Raw genomic sequence first — 18,404 nt, forward strand, 5'->3', positions numbered from 1 at the left:
ACTTATCACAACATTCTAAGGGTCAGCCTCCCAGACCACCCACTCCAGCCCCCTTGGTTATCTAGTCTCTGCCCACTGCAGCTGTGTGTGGGGTGCTCAGTTGTTTACATCTCGATTTCCTGGCCTCGCTGGGAACCAAGGACGTTCTCAGCGCAAGTTACCCATGTTTATGACTTTATGTCCTCGACTGGTGAGAAATTCTTCCACACTAGTGAACGTGTCAATTGCTCGAGCACCACAGCACAGATTTTGTACACAGCTTTTTGACATACTGCCTGCGTAAAGCAAGGCAAATCACCATTTGCATTTCATTCTCACATCTTGTTATTAAGAGAGAGGTGACATGGGGGCAAAGGGGGCAAAAGGAGAGAACATCCAAAGATTGACATTGTGAACCAATCACTTGTTTGAAAGGAAGGAAGACTATGAGTCCAAGTGAAAATTAAAGTATGGAGAATTTCCTAGGCATGACAATCTCTAGCTGTACTATGCACCAATGTAATCATCATCTATGAAAACTAAGCAATAGAAGAGGACAGAGAACTTGACACTTTCACAGCCCCTGTCCTACACATTCATTGAATGTCTTTACTCTCAGCAGATGTCTAAGAAAATCACTTTCTCTGGGTCAGGATGATGAGCTAACTGTCCAGACATGAACAGGACCAAATGCTTGGCAAGAATTGTTGTGGAACCTTCAGAAGTTTAAAACAAAGTCCAGTCAAGTCTCATTACAAAAAAAGCCTAATCTCAAAAAGAGTCAATTGAAATGAGCCACATGCCAGTGAGGAAAGCAATTTTCCAGCACTTGGAAGTGTCTGGTGCTGCTTTTTTATAGTGGCACTTGAAAAGGTTTTATTCTCAGTGAAATCTTGTTTACTTCCCTCCTGCATAAATCATCCAGGCATTTCATTGTCTGTTTGGATGCATTTCTTCAGCAAGTTGTCAGACAAGTGTGGGTGCAAAATGATGGCCACAGAGAAAGGCTATGCTTGGAAATGTCAAAGCCAGTCACACAAGGAGACAGGATTACTTGGCATTCCATTCGTTTGAATTCCTATACAAGGAGATTTCCAAACCTCAAATGTTAAGTAGGCATCTATTTAAGGGACACTGGTGGTCCATCTTAAACAGCTGATTTTTTTTCCCAGATTATATGTACATTATTGCTATGGTGATTCCAATGATCCATGTGATTCAGATGTCCAATTAGCTCAGGAACATGCTGTACTCTCTTTAAAGAAGAGTTCAAACGCAGAAAAGCTACTGCACGAAGCTGCAATTTGGGAAGGAGGAAGGCAGCTCCCTCTTCACCTCCTTCTCTTACTCTCCATTTGCAGAAACAACTTTCCACTGATTCCTTCAATGACTGCCAACTTCTCTGGTTTACAGACTCCATCATGCCTAAAATGGGGCCAATGTGCTATCACAATCAGTGATAAAAACACAAGGGCGAGGGGGACTGGAGTAAAAATTCCACTCTCTTCTCATTCTCACTTTTTTTTTTTTGGTACCCAGCCATATCATGCAATCTAGTTTCATCCAGCCTTTATTCAGAGTTTAGGACACATGTGAGTAAAAATGAATTCAAGTCACATTTATTCCTCCTTGATTCCAGCCTGGCTTTAGGCCAGTCCAATCATTTTCAAGCAGCTATTTTTAGGCTCTGCACCAGCTCATGTCTTGAAGCAGTTGACATGATATGACAAACATTTTTAAGATCTACCAGTAGAAAGTTATGCACATTCTTTGCTAAGAAAGAACATACAAGTGCTGTAGCCCAATAAATGATTTTCTGAAAGTAATTTTCACAGTAACTAGAGTGATTTCTGAAGAGAAGCTGGTAAACTTACAGAAATACAGAGTTTTCAACTTTGGACTGCTTGTTCTCCTGTGAACAAGCAAGCTGTGACAGAACCAACACGTGTGGTTAGACAGTAGACAATAAAAGATCATTTTAGTCCATGAATGAAAAGTTATACAAAGACACAGAACAGAATTTGTTAATGAACTGTCAATAACCTGTTATTGCTCAAATTGTATTGATCACATGCTGAAGGAATGACTACAGCTATTTGGCAGCTAGCAGGCACATTTGCAAGTAGTTTTATCCTCATGCTTTGTTTTGTGTCTCATTCCCACAGACAGTAACTCATTCAAGGTTGTTTTGGGAAAGTGGAGAACATCAACATTCTGGTGCCTCTGCTCTCTGTACCACAGAAAGGCATCATGGAGGAAGAGTGAAGGCACAGCTGGGAGGCTCAAAATGTTGGTTTAAGTAGATGTTCACAAAAAGGGAAGTTGAAGCTGTGTACAAACTCCCAGCCAGATCATTTCTGATACCTTTCAAAACACAGACTGGTCTAAACACCACCTGCTGCCTTATGAGCTAAAAAAAGGCATCTATTTTTATCACTTAAAAATCAGCTTCCCACTGGCCAAGATTTCATTTGTGTCTCAGAAAAAAAGCAAGGTGGAGATTTGATACAGATGGTTCACAGCACACATCAAGAGCTCACTCCATATTTCTAGTCAGCATCCATTTTTCCCACTGAACTGAGCATCTTCATTCCACGTTGTGACTGCCAGGTGCCTCCTTCCCAACACATCACTGGCTCATATTACAAAGTCACGCTGGTTTTAATTTGCAGCACTTCAGAAAGGAGCTCTTTGCCAGCCCTGGGGCAGCAGTACTAATGTGTTAGGCTCTTATAAGGAAGCTGTCAGCTTGTCACCATTTTTGAAGACGACAGTTTATGCAGCATGTTGCTGAGATGAAGACCTCTTGCAGCTCTTGGAGAAATCTTCTTTCAGCTCAGTAAAACCTGTGTGCATGAGAGAGAATCAAAGGCTTGATTAAGCTAAGCAGGCTGTTAGATAATGCTTTTGATTAAGGAAGGTGTTGAGATAGTAACTTTGGGTGTACACAACCTCTCCTTGGGGCTTCTGATACACATATATTTAGGCAGCATGCCTTAAGAAATGGCTCTGGGATGTCTGAATGATTTCCAAAAAGGCAGAGAGAATTGGGTGCTTCCAGTACAGAGGTTTGCCAGCAGCTCTGTGCTGCACTGTGGTTAAGGTCACAGAAACCTGTCCATCAGAGGCCGTCTCCAACTGAGACAGGCTTTTTAGCAGCTAGCAAAGGCATTAAGATTGTGCAGATTCAGAGTACCTCGCAAAACCAAGTGATGGGCACAAAACTGGCAGATGAGCATCAAGAGAGAGAAACTTTAAGTGGCACATCTAGGAGAAAAGGATATAAACCATGCCTACATGAGACTGAACTTAGAACAAGCACTAACACCTGTAGAAAGAGATCCTGGATACACCAGTGACCATTCTCAGAAATCATCAGGACCTTGTGTGGCAGGACCCAAGACAGCATCATTCTGAAGCTGCATTAAAGGTGATCATGATCATGTCTTTGACCTGCTGTGGATGTCCCAGTCTCCACACCTCAAGAAATAAATAATGCAGGCAGTGAAGAGAGAAAGTGAAGCTAAAATGCTTTATGGGAGACTAAATAAAATGCCTTCAGTAGGAGTGAAGGTGGCTGGGGCAGATAAAATGAATACACAACTGCAGTACTTAATCAAAGTATTTACACAGCAATGAACAACTGGGACTGGCTGCCATGGGTACTTGTGGACACTAATACTAGTAGTACAAAGGGATAAAACAAATTCCTGCATAGCACATATCCCCATGGATACTTGGAGAACTAGCTAGGGACATCCTAAACACAGCAACTAAGAATGACAGAGATACAGGAGGAATGAACTAGAGGGCATGATCATATTCCTGCATCCTTCCTGAACAGCATCTCCAGCAGTTTGATGGATAGAGCACTGGGCTGTTGATCTCATCCAGTAGGACATTTCCTACACTTTCTTACACTATTGCTCATATTTGGAAATGGGACATTCAGAACAATATAGACAGCAAAGACTGAAAATCATTGAATGACTGGCTGCACTTTTTCAATTCTTTAGACAAGTAATGGTACCAGAAGGAAACTGTTTCACTTAATGATTTGTTTATTCTTTGATCACTCATGTACATCTGGCCAGTATTGTGACAGCTTTCAGTTCTATATTGCAGTTTCCGTCTTATTCCTGATTGATGCATTCATCTCTGCCAGTATATAAAGAATAGATTTGTAAAGCTGCTCATTTTTTCCAGTTTGTCAGGTGGCAGTCCAGCACTAACAGTCTGATTCAAAGTACAGTGCAGTTAATTGACATTAGACCCTAATTAATACTTCTTAGTAGAGAAGCTGAAACTTAAATTGCTGCTCTCAGCTTCTCTCTTCCAACCTAGAAACACCATTAAGAGCAACATTTTGGGGACAAAAAAAAGAGCTATCCTTCCAGGCTCCTTGCTCTAAACTTTTCCAGTGTGATTTTTGTTGTTGGTTACTCTGAACTAGTCTTATCAGCAAAGCAGTGCCTTTGACCACCTATGGAGTCCAATGCTCTGAGTGCATAGTCAGGACCATAAAAAAGTTTTAGGTAAGCAACTGTCTTCTCATCACACTCAAAACCACAGCAGGAGACAATGCATTTCACAGAATAAGACATGCTGACCAAACCATTCTTCCCACTGCCTCTGAGTTGGCAGGAACGTTGGGGGCTGGCTGGTCAGCATGTATGGCTGGCCAGGTGATCACCTGGCTATGCGGCCAGTTGATTTTAGCCCTTTATGCAGTCGGTTCAGGAGATCAGCAGAAGCCTTTCAGCACCATCTCACCCGGAAGAAAGAGTCCATCCTGTAGAAAGCCAGCAAGAAGGAATTGCTGTTTATCTGCAGGGCTGTGCTATCAGGAAACAAACCATCACGGGGGCATCAGGCTTTTGCAAAGCTCCCAGCTCCACCCAGGCTAATTCAGAGCCCTGCCACCAATCATCCACCTGCTTTAAGTACTATCTGATGTTGATGTTTTTATCATTTCCTATTTCCTTTGTCTTAGTGTACTCTGTGCATTGGCTTACTCAAAAGCAGTACAATCATTCTGTCTCAAACAAGCACGTTTCTAGGGCTATACATGAAAAACTGTAGGCATGAATAAACAGCAGCAATTTAGAACATACTTTCACATTAACATTCATTAATGCTGAAGTCAAAGATCTTTCCTGATTATTGATTTGTCATAGTTCTTCTTGTCAAGATTTCTTTAGAGGTGTTCTCTGTCCCCTGACCTTTCAGCATGCCTTTCTCTAAGCAAGAAAAGCTTGTGTATTTTACCCAAAGACTTCTGTAGATTTTAATGCCTTTTCTAAACAGTCAGAAGTTATCCCTTCAGGAGTTTTCATCTCAATTAATTTCTGCTGAAATTCCTACAGCTGGATATTTACAACCCATTATGAGCTATTATAATGGAGTTGTATCTCTTAAGTCCAATAAGCTCAGGTGCAGAGCAGTTGGCTGAAGCACAGTGTTTGCCCTGTACTTGTTTTCTTGGGTAAGAATGGGGGAATCATTGGATTTTCTATGCTAGAGGACATAAAAGCTTGAAGGTCTATAATGGCTTCTTTAAAAAACAAAGGCAAAGCCAGATCTCCAGTACAGCCATCAGAAATACATGCACTCACAATGTACCCAGAATGCCAGTTCTCCTGTACACAAAATCCCATCTGAGAGCTTTCTCATAGCCACTCAAGTCATTATTCCAGCCTTACCTACCTTATGCTGTCTTAGTGGCAGCAGAGTGATATCAAAGATCTTTGATTTTTCTTTGTAGGCTGTTGAAATTTGATAGTAAATTACTAAATTTGTGTCACAAGAGACATTTGCCACACATTTTTTGCTGTACAGTCACAGTCACTGTGCAGCAACTCCATTATACTGGTTGGCTTGTAGAGAGCAGAGATCTACCACCTGAAAGAAAACAGGTGCTAAAAGAAAGCCCTCATTAGAGGTGGAGACAGTATGGTCTGTGAAACACAACCAAGCAGTTATGACTCCATCCATGTGTGGTCTTAAATTTATTAGGGTACTTGAAGAGTAGTTGAAATGAATCATTGTAATTTCTGCTTCTCAAAGACTTCTGTCATGTCCAAAAAAAGATGTGGCAGATGTAGCCTGTCTGAGGTTTGATGGCTCTTGAACACAAATGTATTCAGGAATCTACAGACAGGATTGCACTCAAGAGCTGCCTCAGAAAATTGTTTTTCTCATTCTGTAATGAATTCCCATCCAGTAATCCTCAGATTGTTATGAATTAATACTCTATAAACCATGCTGTTTCAAGATAAATCACAAGCCATCTGTCTGGCAAGGCAAACTAGAGGGCTATAATGTGCAGATGAGGTTCCATCACCTCCAGAGAAGAAAATTCAGGCAACTAGTGGTAATTCAGCAGCCTCCAAGCTTGGGAAAGATTAATGCCAGAGGCTGAGCTGGAAAGTCTACTATATTACAAAGAGACACTGACATGAGCTTTGCCTGACCCCAAGATGGATTGGACATACCAGTACAGAAATAGCCTGGAAGATAGCTTTGACACACAAAGAGATCTGGGGTTTGGGATTTCCATAATCACTGATCAAACCATCTTTGCTTTCTCACTTTCTCCTCCTGGCCTATTCTTTGTTTCTGACTTTGAAAGTTTCTTGTGAACATGTCTAATACCAAACTGAAGAGTACTTGCTAAGAAACATGTTCTTCAACTCTGTGGTGCAGTTCCTCCTATCTACTGCATGAAGTCTCCTGTCTGTCACTTCAGTTCCTGGACAAAATATGATGGAGTGTGTGGAGCTGTGTAATGCAAGACTTCAAACCTCTCATCATTTGCAACAGCTCCTGGAATTAAGGCATTCAGATGGGTGTAAAATTTGACTAAACTCCACACTGCAAAATAAAGTACTAAAAAACCAAAAACAAAACAACCGAGCAAAACCCTGGCTAAATCCAGAAATGTGGAAATAGGCTCTTACTCTGGGCTTTATTAGCAGGTTGCATGCCAGAGGCAGGAATCAGCAACAAGATATCCAGTGAACTCTCCCATTCACCATATAGGTGGGGGCTTGTCTTCAGTTTTACATCTCTATCATTTTTGTAACGTGCATCTGCACAGCAAAGCCCCTCTCCTTCCAGATGGCATCATGCCTGCTTCACTCTGCCTTCCATCTGGAAGAATTGTTTTGCATCTGCCTCAGAAACTACAGTCAGCTCAGCTAGCAACATGGAGCAGTGACATAGTTTGTGCTCTCTTACGTGAGGATCATTGCTATGATCCCCCAGCTTTCAAAAGGATTAGACTTCAAGTTAAAGGTTCTGCTCTTCTTCTCTCAACAGAGCTTCCTGGAGCTAACCCCCAGCCTAGTTTTGTGGGTACACATGGACCACAGCTAGATGGAATCACTGCAAGAAAAAGATAATAACTGGATCTATGGCATAAAATATTGGACTATGGGTTGTAATTCCAGACACCTGAAGCTAAATCCTGACAGTTAGGATGGAAACAATAAATAAAATTATGAAGTTCCCCCCTGCATCAAAGGATTCCTCACAGTTAGACTTGAAAGGTTTAATCAAAACTAGTCATCCAGTCAGAGAGAAACACACTTCAACTCTCTCGTCTTACCTTAGGATTTGGCAGATCACTGACTATCATGCTGAACTAGCTGGCAAGCCTGGCTAAAATCAGATTACATGAACCCCAGCCCAAGACAGACCTCAATCACAATTCACTCTATTTTGAAGTTAAAAGCAGATTTTTCTAGACCTTGAGGTCTTCTGTGACAGTGCTGGAGATAACAGATGTCATCAAGATATCTTCACACCAACTATCCATTTTAGTTGAAGGATTACAATAGTTTCTATGCAAGTGTTCAGCTATCTGTTAATGAGTCACAGAGAAGGTGTTTTCCATGAGACATATGCAAGTGACTGTGTTAACCTTGTCCTTGGAATGCCATAGGGAGAAGTCTCTCTGCTGTCATTTGTAGCCGTCTCCCTAAAGTTGTCCTCCCACTCTACTGACATGGTTGATGGCACATCTAGAGGAAATCTTGCTGACATGTGTGGGCCTACTGTCTGCTAAACACAATGGTTGTGTTCAGTGTAAGGATAAACTCTGACTAATTAAGGCTTATAAACTATCAGCCACAGATGGTACCAGTTTTAATGTCTCTTTGCATGAGTCTGCATATGGCTGGGAGAACAGGAGCCAAGTATCACCAGTAAACTTTCATTAACAATTATCCAAGAGCTAAAATGGGTCTTTTGGAAAGGTTGGGCTTTATTCTAATTTTCTGAAGCTCCCTATCAACTTAATACAATACATCACCTGTAACACTTTGGTTTTGGCATCTCTTTTCCTATTAGTCTATCACTACTGAATAATCCCATAGCAAAACATTTACACTAACACATGGGTTGGAAGTCAAATTTAGCCAGTCTGTTCCACTATTATTTTGTCCTGTCATCTGTGTACAGGTAGCAGGTGGCTCCCATTGATGTTCATTTGTGGGTAGCTGTTTATCTTCTGCTGATACTTTGAAAGGTATCTCTGTGTTCTTTATTATTTGCTGTCACAAGTGGGAAAATGTTATTAAATGTAACCCTTGAAGCTTGTCTCAGTGGGAGCTTCTGCTGTTCACCTCCATCCTAGCAACTGAGCCAGTCTGATTTGGAGTGTGACTGCGGCACAGAGTAAATGGCACACCTCACCTAACAGAAGCACTTGCTCCTTCTGCACAGCCTTTTCCCCAAGAGTAAAATAGGAAGTTCATACCTTCCACAGGCAGGATAGAGAAGCTTAGTTTAAGTGGTCTCCATTTTTGAGTCAACTAAGCCATTTTAACACCAACATTGTATTCCTGCCTCAGCATTTCTATTCCTGTCTGTGGCCCAAAGGAATCACAGTGTGTGAAATGGGACCAAAAAATGAGATCACAAAAATAGCTTCAGCAAATGGAAATATTCAGGGTCAGGAGTAGCTCATCCTTTTCCTCTGGAGTGGACTAATACCACTGTCCTACAGTCTGCATAATTTGATAACATACTGAATATTTTACAGTCAAAGCTCTGACCAAAAAAAAAATAGTGAAATGGAACAGAATGGTGAAATAAGGAATGTTCCTTATCCTTCCCTCAAAAGTTTGTCCCACTCCAATATGATGGGAGTCATTTTTTCTTATGAGTTCAACAGAGTTGCTAACATTCACATTATGCTGGGCTTTTTCTGGGTGGGTGTTGATGTCACTACTGGAATCTTCCCAATAAATTAACAGATATTATTTCTTATCTTCCACTTTATTCAGGAAGCTATTTTTTTATGTCAACATCTTACCTGACTGTGCATTGTATTCTTCCTGCAAGATACAAGTTGTCATTAGCACTTAAGTATTTGTGTTTGATTAACCCTCAAGTACTAATAAAAAAGAAACTGCCAAATTCTGCTAGGCTGCAAACACAGATCCACAAAGAAAGCAGGGGTTGTTACAAAATAGCAGAGTCCTGCAAACTTACCTTAACAAAATCTGTAAAGGGGAATTCCAAACCATGTATTTATTCATAGTGCCATGTTTATGTCTGTCCACTCTCTAACACAGTGACGGCTAAGTGATATCTGTGCATTGGATTTCTGCTTCTGGTAGATATAAAGCTTGGAACTAAGATATAGATAGGACTTATCTCCTCCAGGCAGCTGGAGTGGAATAAAAAAGCTTTTTCAGTTCCATGCACGTCTGTATAGAAAACAGCCACATTTGAAATGACAGCATGATTGTATTTTAATGGGGAAAACTCAGGATTAACCAGCACTGAACAGGTGTCAACCTCGAAGTGCACCACAGTTGTCACAGCCTCTGAGCATTAATATGAACTGAACATTTGTTCCATTGCTGCAAGAAATCTGGTCCATCAAAGCTGTCAGTCATGAACAAACTTCACCCAGTAAAGCCAATGCTGTTATTCAGCAGCTGCATTATCCACGCTTGTGAGCAAGGATGAATTTATGAACACACCAGAAGGACTCCTTCCCCACATTAACACAACCTAGTGTACCCTATGCTACAGCTCACACAAGAAGGAAACGTCTGTGGTACTTCACAGGTGCTCTCCCACTCCAGATAACACCAGCAAAGTGTTCAGAGCCTTGTCTTAAACTCAAGGCAAAAGACATGCCCAAAAACCTCATCCCTCTGTTCTTAAAACAGCTTCTGATACAACTTGGCAGCATGCAGGAAAGAAAACCCAGTTCTTCTCTGGTGCACAGCCACCTGCTTTAGCTCAGGACCATGACAGAGGTGCAGAACCCTGCTCAAGACCTTTGCACAGCAACTGTGGTATGGAAACTCTCATGAGAGTTCCCATTGAAGAGAGGACCTAAAGGGAAGTTGTTGTGGGTGGATGGGTGGTGCATGGGGACCACTTAAAAAGATGTGTAGAAAAAAACCTCCATAAGAATCAAGGTTGATAATGTCACTTCACTCAAACTCCTCTTTTCAATGAGTCAATGTACCAAAACCATGTCTCACTTCAACTTTGGGGAATTTCACATCTTGCTCTATGTTTTTTTTTTTCATCTGAAATAAATAAAATATCACACCTCTATTAATAACTGAACAACTTCAGCTTGTCTTCAGAAACTTTTAGAGCATCAGTAATAGAGTAATAGCAGTGGCTGGTAATAGGCCTGCTCCACCTACTCCTTCTAAATAATGGAGTAATGTTTTCAGCACAGCCTCTGAAAGCCTGGGTTTGCCAGCAGACATCCTTGCTCATCACGTGCTGTGGCTAGGATAGTGCAGCTTTGCACTTCTGTCTGCAGCTCTAGTCCTGAAGCCTGGCGGTGGGGAAGCTGCTGTATTAGCTGTATTCTGACCACGCCAGGGAAATGGTTGTGACAGTGGTCACTGCGAGTGGCACAGCAATCAGATGTAACCAGACATGAAGGAACGCTCGAGGCATGCCACAGCTTATTTTTAACTCGCTGCCCTGCCCTACTTATGCATTATTTTTGATGCCAAGTACTTTTAATTCTGTGTGAGCAAATGAACAAAGCAAAGCATGAGGCACAGCCTGTCCACAATACAGTGCTGAGATCAACAGATGCAGCCTCTGCAGTTGGGGATGATCCCAGCACATGGAAAAGGTTCTTCCAGAGCCCCAAAGAAAGGCTAAGTCAACAGAGAATATTCACTGAAGACAAAAAATGGGGCTGTATCCAAAGAATCCACTTACTGTTTTTGAAGGGATATAAACGAGCTGAAGAGTTCAGAGGCAGTGGTAGGTGTGGGTGATATTTCTTTTGATCCAGAAATCAGCACAGTGAAGATTGTATCAAACAATATCACCCACAAAAGAATAGACTTGGACCCAAAATGACAGGGAAATAAATGTTTGGGAATAAGAAGTGATAGAACCAAGAGAATAAATGGATTATCTGAATAGCAAAGAGAATTCTGAAAGTGCTACTATCAAGCAAAGCCTTCCCTGAGCAGAGACCAACAGAAGCAGAACTATTCAAAACATGACAATACCCAAATTACGCTCCAGAAAGGAGTCTTCCAGTCTCAGTGCACTTCTCATCACTATGTTATCTGTTTAATGGGAGGTTGGTGATTCTATGCAGCTAGCATCTCCCATTGCTTTATCTCTGACTTTAAACACACGGATGTTTGGAAATGAATGTTCAGTCGTCCCTTGGCTCAAATCCTCTCTGCAGGAAGGCTTCAGGGCAGTTCTTTTCTTCAGCTGCTGGAGTGGATTTTCTCCATCTACATTACAGCTTCCTATTAAGATCAGATGTATATTACCTTGATGCAAAGAGAAGCAAAGAGTACAATTCTATTTGTCAACACAAACTTAATGGTCATTTGTGTGCTTTTTAAACTGACCTCTGCTTTGTTCCCACTTTCATTGTTTAGGCAGAGAAGCCTTCCTGTATTTTCATTTCTGTGTTCTGAATTTTCCAAGAATTAAATTTCCTGTGCTTTCACCAGTTCACTGAATCTCTGAATATTCATACATACCTTGATAAATGATTTGAGTTCATTCATCCTATATATTTTCTGTCTCTCGGCTCTTTAATTAAAGGATTTCCTTTCAGCCTGCATGTATAATGTAAATACACATTTTTATGCTCAACTCCAGAAAGCCATTTCTTTCTCATTAAAATGGCAAAGCTCTTGGATCAACTAGGCAGGGCACAAGCTTAGGGAACTGGAAAAGACCTACGACAAGGGAGCAAAGGAAGGCACATTAGCGGAACATCCAAGCTATTCAGTCATTAAATAGTTCTTAGCAGCATACAAGTGAAAGGTCCACTGAGGTCAGAAACAGTGCTACATCTCCCACAGTTTGGCTCATTGCTGATATTCAAACTATCATTAGAAAAGTATTGGTGAGCACAGTGTGGGGCTGCTCAACACCAGCCAGTGCTCAAGCTTCATGGATCAGCCATCACAAATACAAGTACTTCAAACTAGAAAAGAGCAGATTTAGATTAGGTGTTAGGAACAAGTTCTTTACTATGGGGGTAGTGGAACACTGGAACAGGTTGTCTAAGGAGGTGATTTGGGCCCTATCCCTGAGATATTCAAAGTGAGGCTTGACAGGGCTCTGGGCAGCCTGTTTTAGTTGAGGATGCCCCTGCTTACTGCAGAGGAGATTGGACTACCATAGAAACACAGAATCAGCCATGACCTTCAGAGGCCCCTTCCAACCCAAACCGTTCTATGATTCTATGCAGAGTCCCAGCTGGTGAGCCAGTTCCTCCTCCATCAGGGCACTGGGTGCTCCCTCTGAGCTTCAGCACACTTCATGGTGAGCTGGCAGCAAAGCAGAGACATTTTCCTCTCTGCTATGACTATGACCATGCCCTCAGCCTCAGCTGCCTGAGAGCTTACTTTATAATGATGCATGTTCTCTGTCACAACATGAAGAACAGAAATACACAGGAAGATTATTAATATCCCAAAATCCAGCATTCTGCCTCAGTGACAGCCTTAGTTAAGGATGTTATCAATCATAAGAATTAATTGCTACTCATCAGACTGAGGGGGGTGATTTACTTCGTGTCATTACAAGTATGAAAGGCCACCAAGGCTGTGAAGAAAGAGGAGGAAAAGAACAGCATGACTGGCTTGTTTTCAGTTGAACACGATTGCTTCAGCAGAATATTGTAGTGCCCTCACATCTCTACACAATCAATTAACAGATCAGTTCAAGGGCACAATGTTAGCACCTCTGAAAAGCTTTGTGCTCTCCAGAATGAACTCAGTAAAAACTTCAATATTTACAGAAAGAGAATGATTCAGGAGGCAGATTACTGGCGAGTGAAAATGTGTTACCTAATGCAAGGATGGGAATTGAGAGAGATTGTCTAAAAAGAAAAAACCCAACCTCCTAATAACCTCTTTAAATTCAACCTTTTTAATAAGTTCTACAACTTTCAAGCCTGACACAAAGTTGAGAGCCGAATCAATGGGACTCCTGCTTTAAATCTCTTAGGAACCTAGTAGAAAAATTAAATTCTCCAGCCCACTGAGCCATGTAGGAAGGATCAGTCCAACCAAACTGGGTCACCTGGAAGTAGTAGATACAGTTGGGCTTCAAACCAAGGAGAGGAGATGAGGATTTAGAGGAAATGGAGATGAATCAGTGCACCATTTCCCAGGACAAGCTGGGCTTTTATTTTCCATCACTTCCAGATCAGTAAAACGCCAAGATTTGCCCACAGCTTCACCAAGTTTTTATTTTCCTTAAATTAATTTTTTTTTTTAAACACAACAACATCTGCAAAAATTACACATCAGCCCAGTCAAGGACAAGCAAAACTGAAGTCCTAAAGAAAATGAGGATCCTGGAGCATGTTACAGTCCTGTGTAGCACTGAAGAAACTTGGTTGTTGCAAACATTTTCTCACCACCCTAGGACAATATCACTTATTGTAGTTACCACTCCCTTTACCCAGCACCCGTGAGCGATGTCAGAGCAATCATGCGAGCGATGTCAGAGCAATCATGAGACCTAGCCCTACCTAGCCGGGGGGCCCACCAGGCCCCCCGGCCTTTGAATCCCCTCCACCATTCACCCAGTGAGGCACCAGAGAGCACTCACCGGTGATGATCCGAGGAGGATCCTTCTGCCCAATTGGGCAAGCTTGGGGCTTGCCTCTCCTGGGGCCACTTATAAAGGGGAGTGGGTGGGTGGGGGGCTAAGTGGTGACACCTGGGGTGGGAGGAGACTCCAACAAGACCCAGATTGAAAAGGGGAGTGGGTAGGGAGGGCAAAGTGGTGACACCTGGGGTGGGAGGAGACTCCAATAGAATCCAGATTGAAAAGGGGAGTGGGTAGGGAAGGCAAAGTGGTGACACCTGGGGTGGGAGGAGACTCCAATAGAATCCAGATTGAAAAGGGGAGTGGGTAGGGAAGGCAAAGTGGTGACACCTGGGGTGGGAGGAGACTCCAATAGAATCCAGATTGAAAAGGGGAGTGGGTAGGGAAGGCAAAGTGGTGACACCTGGGGTGGGAGGAGACTCCAATAGAATCCAGATTGAAAAGGGGAGTGGGTAGGGAGGGCAAAGTGGTGACACCTGGGGTGGGAGGAGACTCCAATAGAATCCAGATTGAAAAGGGGAGTGGGTAGGGAAGGCAAAGTGGTGACACCTGGGGTGGGAGGAGACTCCAACAGAACGCAGGTGTTATGAGTTTGGGGGGAAAAAAGGGGGAAATGTATTGTGCAGGAGAGAAAGAGGTGGATATGGTAGAGAAGGGAGGACAATGGAGAGGAAAAGGATGGAGATGAGAACAGGAAGATGGAATGGTCTATTTGCAGTCATCTTGAATGTTAAATTGCTCAGCAAGCGAGCTGTGAGTCTGGGCAGTCCTGTTTTCCTTGTGTTTCTTTGCCTTTCTCACATTTGTCAGCTCAGCTTATTTTTTTTACAAACTGGATAAATATTTTTGGTTGGTGTTTTTGGAGATCAAGTTGAAGTATGTAACAAAATTGTATACAAATCATTACTGAATAGAAGTCAGCAGTAATATTTGGTAACATTTCATCATGAACAACAGTTTGCAAGTTATGCAGAGACGTCTACCAGGAAGCCAGAAACATGCTCTGGTTTCAGCTTGGAGATGAGAAGACTCCCCAGAGACCTAATAGTAACCTTCCAGTACCTAAAGGTGGCCAACAAGAAGGCTGAAGAGGGACTGTTTACAAAGGCCTGGAGTGGCAGGATGAAGGGCAGTGGTTTTAAACTAGAGAAGAGATTTAGGTTGGATATTAGGAGAGAGATCTTTACTATGGATGTAGTGGAGCACTGGAACAGGTTGCCCAAGGAGATAGTTGAGGCCCCATCGTTGGAGATAGTCAAGGTCAGGCTCATCAGGGCTCTGGGCAAACTGAATTAGTGCAGGATGTCCTTGCTGACTGCAGGAGAGTTGGACTAGATGGCCTTTGGAGGTCCCTTCCAACTCAAATTGTTCTGTGATTCTATGAACTACCCAAATTAAAAAGAAATAAAGAAGTCAGGCCTAAATATCATAGATAAATACAATCTCAAAGCACTCCTCCTAGTGATTCTCTAAGAAACAATGAAAACACCTATGCAACAGAAAAATGGTTCTGCCTGCTCTATTTCAACAAGATGAGTTTCTGGGGACACGTAGCACGTGTAAACTCTGCTGTACTTAAAACAGTTCTGATAAAAGGTGATTAAAAGGCTGCTTTTGCAGAAGTTCTCCATTGGGAGCATAATGCTTTTCAGGAAAATTCCCATATAAAAAAACCCCAAGAACCCTGAAAAAAACAACCAACCAGAGTCAGCAACTCAGAAATGTACACTTCTCAGTCATGAAAGTCTGTTATGTGCATGGTTTCTAGGAGGAGGATGAGCTTTTCCTGGAGATCAGAAGTGCTGTATTCATAATTACTGATAAACTGACTGATAAATTAAGTACTAGGGGGATATTAATTCATCCAGTGCCTGATCCAATTCTCATTTAGAACTCCCATTAGCAACTTTAATATGAATTGCAATAGGTATCACATCCATTTCAGTCTCTCCATCCATTATGCTTCAGGGAGAGCTGATTGAATGCTGCAAAGAGAATGAGTGCATCTTGGCCAAAATTAATTTGCACTCTGAAATTAATTTACTGTGACTGCTCTGGTTTGCCAGCTGGAAAATGCATCAGAACAGGGAATTGTAAGCAGAGATTGGACATCATTCAATAAAGGAAAAATGAGAGTGGCATGATATTCCCTAGGAAAGCTTTTCTGAATATTTGTAGATCCATTAAAGTAACAAAATGCACTATACAACTAGAACATGCAACAAAAGGAGTAGTGATTTGCCACCTGATATCATATGTCAATTAAGGACTATGAATTACTTAAAGCAGGTCACAAAGCAAGTGTTATTCAGAGAAATCGTTGAATTACTGTAGGCAAAGTCCAAAACCACACAGATCTGGGGTGATCTGTCAGCTTGCAGACAGAAAAGGACAAAATTCACTGAAACATGCTTTATCCCATAATAAAATACAAGGGCTAGTCTACTGCACCTCTTTGTTTCAGTCTTCTGAGTCTTCTACAAACAGCTTCACCTCCGCATCATTATTCAACAATCACACTGTACAAAGTAGATCCTGGATTAACTGGAAGCAACGTTAGTCCTGTTTCAATGTTCCTCTAATCCACAAATGAAAATTAACCACAGTTAAGGGGCACTGGATTTACAACTCAGTTTCCCAGTGGACGTAGGCAAAGGGTGTGTGTGCGCAGCAGGGTTATCCTGAAGGATAAAAGGCAATCTTTCAGACATGATAAAATGATGGGTTTTCATCTCCATTTTTGGAAACCCAGAAAATAGGCTTCTGAGAGGGACTTCTAATAGGTCTAGCAAGTCTCTGCTGCTCTGCCTGCAGGCACACATGGTAGCACTGCCTGTCTCTGCCTTGCTCTACAGAGACTTTTAGCTCTCCAGTGCAATTAATTTTTTTTTAACCAGAAATATGTTTAAGCACTGCTGAGGTCTCCTGCATCTCCTCTGAGGCATCCCTGCAGGAACAGCAGTTTTGCTGCAGCCGTAGGGGGCAGACAGGGAGAGGCTTTACAGGTTCTCTAACAGATGAAAAAGGGACATCAGTTAGTTTTCATCTTCGTGTTCTACAATGTTGGGTTCCTGTTCTCTCTACACCCAGTGAAATAAACAATTTAAAACAATATTTCAGCAAACCTTTCAGCTGAAGCCTCAGGTGAGTGGCATAACACACTGTGATGAGAATCAGGACCAGTAATTAATTGATCAGCTGGCAAACACAGGGAAATGACAGTTAACTATTTCAGCAATGACACTTACTCTGGACAAGAGAAAGTACCACAAACATTTCAAGTTATTGGCATACAATCATGGGCAAACCTTTTAAAAGTGAGAACATAAAACCCAATTCATGAAATTTAAAGACTCAGAACACTGCACATCTAAATTCTCTTTACACAGAGAAGCTAGCAAATAGCTTAATATTTCTTTAAAAGTCTTCTATTTTCTGCTTCTCAAAATTTGGACACCTCCAGACTCAGGAGAGCAAAGATGGAATTTACATGAAAATTAAAAAGCATTTTACATGTTCAATCTGTGTCACATTTTAAAAGTTCCTTTTGTGAGGGTGGGGGATGTCAGATTGACAGCTCTGGAGACTGGCATCTCTATCTATAGCCAAGGAGCTGGGAAAGCAACAGCAGGAGCAGGGCAGGCATCTGCCCCAATGCTTTCTCATTTCCTCCCTTTGCTGCTTCCTCTCTTTCTTGTCCAGAGTGTCTTGGGGAGCTGCAGACATTTGCCTTCTTGCTGTCTGTGCAGAAATACCCATAGAGTTGGCATACCAGCCAGGCTGGGGCAGATGCTGCCATGCTGAGTGCTGGGGTGCTCACAGTCAATCAGCATGCAGCCAACAATACAAGGAGGACAAGAGATATAATAGGCAAGCCCAAGATCATTTTTCCAATATAATGTCTTTAAAACACTCTGGGTTGGTCTGTTCCCAGGCTAGCAGCAGAAAGGTGTAGAAATTAGCAAACTTGCTGAAACTGGAAGCCATAGCTGAAATCTGGAGCCTTCTTTTGAAGGGCAGGACCTTGATTACAGGAGCTTTTAGCAAATTTTACTTAGTTTACAAGGAGATTGATTGAAAATATAGAAAGAGATAAAATAAAACTACTAGAAGATCACGGTGAGTTATGAACTAATCAGAATAGGTATTTGCAGGAGAACAGTGCTTGTTCAATCCACTAGCATTGCCTAGCTAATGAATAGAAGAAAAATTAGATGATACAGTCCATCTGGGGTTTCCTTGAAGAAAGTCCATCCAAAAAATGCTATTAATAAAACAAAACGTGTCTTGATGCAAAGTGATTGTACTGTCACAATTGAAAGTGTTTAAAA

General features: G+C 41.9%; 1 long non-coding RNA gene across 1 annotated transcript; it reads right to left on the minus strand.

The window, feature by feature from the left end:
- Positions 1–1,533: 1,533 nt before the first annotated feature.
- LOC135185012 (uncharacterized) lies at positions 1,534–14,108 on the minus strand. The gene is made up of 2 exons (XR_010306325.1): positions 14,074–14,108; positions 1,534–2,825 (listed from the first exon to the last, which is right to left on the minus strand). It is a non-coding gene; the product is annotated as an uncharacterized LOC135185012 (long non-coding RNA).
- Between the last annotated feature and the right edge of the window lie 4,296 nt (positions 14,109–18,404).

The sequence above is a fragment of the Pogoniulus pusillus genome, chromosome 22 (genome assembly GCF_015220805.1).
Source record: "Pogoniulus pusillus isolate bPogPus1 chromosome 22, bPogPus1.pri, whole genome shotgun sequence".
NCBI lineage: Eukaryota > Metazoa > Chordata > Aves > Piciformes > Lybiidae > Pogoniulus > Pogoniulus pusillus.